Raw genomic sequence first — 1,613 nt, forward strand, 5'->3', positions numbered from 1 at the left:
AATTCTATTTAGATGCCTTAATGGATTGAGACATAGAGCAAGGAAAACACTGAGGAAATTAAGGAAAACACAGAGAAAACTGTAGAACAATTGCAGAAGAAAATACAAGAGCAAAATGACAAAATAAATGAAAAATTAGAAATGATACAAAACCTACAGATAGAAATCCAGGAGATTAATACTAAAGTTTCATAAATAGATAACACATTGAAAGGGTAAAGGAGTATATTCAAATCAATGGAACCCAGAATTAATGAGATTAAAGAAAAAATACCTGAATATGTCTTTAAAAAAGATCAATCAGAAAAAAAGATCAAAACAAAATGAAGGAAGCCTAAGATTCATGTGAGAAACCATCAAAAGGAAAAACCTACATGTGATCAGAAATCCAGAATAGGAAGACAAAAAGGAAAATACTGAGAAAATTGTCCAAGATTTGTTCATAGAGAGCTTGCTTGTTATGATGAAAGATAAGTATATATCCATTCAGGAAGTTCAATCAATCCCAAACAGGATAGACCCCAAAAGAAAATCACCAAGACATATCTCTTCAAACTCACCAAAACCTAAGACAAAGAAGAAATCCTGAAAGCAGCATGGGGGAAATGAAAAGTTACTTAAAAAATGCTACCAATAAGACTGAGCTGTGATTTCTCAGCAGAAACTATGGAGGTGAGAAGGCAATGGGATTGTATATATAAAACCCTGAAATAGAAATTTTCCAACCAATAATTATATACCCAGCAACATTGTCCCTCAAATATTATGGTGGAATTAGAAGATTTCCAGATTAAGAAGAAATTAAGGGAATTTGTTAAAACTAGATCAACCTTACAAGAGATACTAAAGAGAGTCCTTTGAACAGATAAGCAATAATAGCAAACAATAACCAACCATTAATACATAATATGACATAACCCAGATACCAACCCAGTGATGGAAGAGTTCAAAGTTTATAAGCTTACAAAATTGTACAAAGAACCAGAGACATTAATTAGGAAATGAGGACAACTACAAACCAAAACAAGCAAAAAATAATATAGTTACGGAACTTTTAAACGGTGAGGCAGTCAAGAGAGTGGCAAGGTAGAATGCACTGTTCTAAACTCAGGGAGAAAATTGTAAATCACAGGGTAACCTCAAAGAAAAATGATAAACCTTCACATCACAATAAAACAGAAGACAGGCACAAATATTTAGCAAATACGAAAACAAGAGCAACAGAGGAAATGATAACATGATTCATAAAATGAGCACAGCACAGAAAATTAAATGGAACAAAGAAACTGGGAACCATGAAAAAATACATAACAATATGAAAGCAGCATTTTTATACTTGTTGATAATTATACTCAATATCAATGGATTAAATAAACCACTCAAGAGATGTAGAGTTGGAGAGTGGATAAGAAAACATAACCCATCAATATGCTGTAACGAAAGACACACCTTAGAGTGAATGACAAAAGTAGACTAAAAATCAATGATTGGTAAAAGATATATCAAGCAAAAGACAAACCTAAAAGACCAGAAGTGGCAATATTAATTTCTATTAAAACTGACTTTAAGAGAAAACCCACCCTAAGAGAAAGGGAAGACATATATAATGATTA

Source organism: Orycteropus afer, unplaced genomic scaffold (genome assembly GCF_000298275.1).
Source record: "Orycteropus afer afer isolate SDZICR_OR568_19922 unplaced genomic scaffold, OryAfe1.0 scaffold00782, whole genome shotgun sequence".
Classification (NCBI taxonomy): Eukaryota; Metazoa; Chordata; class Mammalia; order Tubulidentata; family Orycteropodidae; genus Orycteropus; species Orycteropus afer.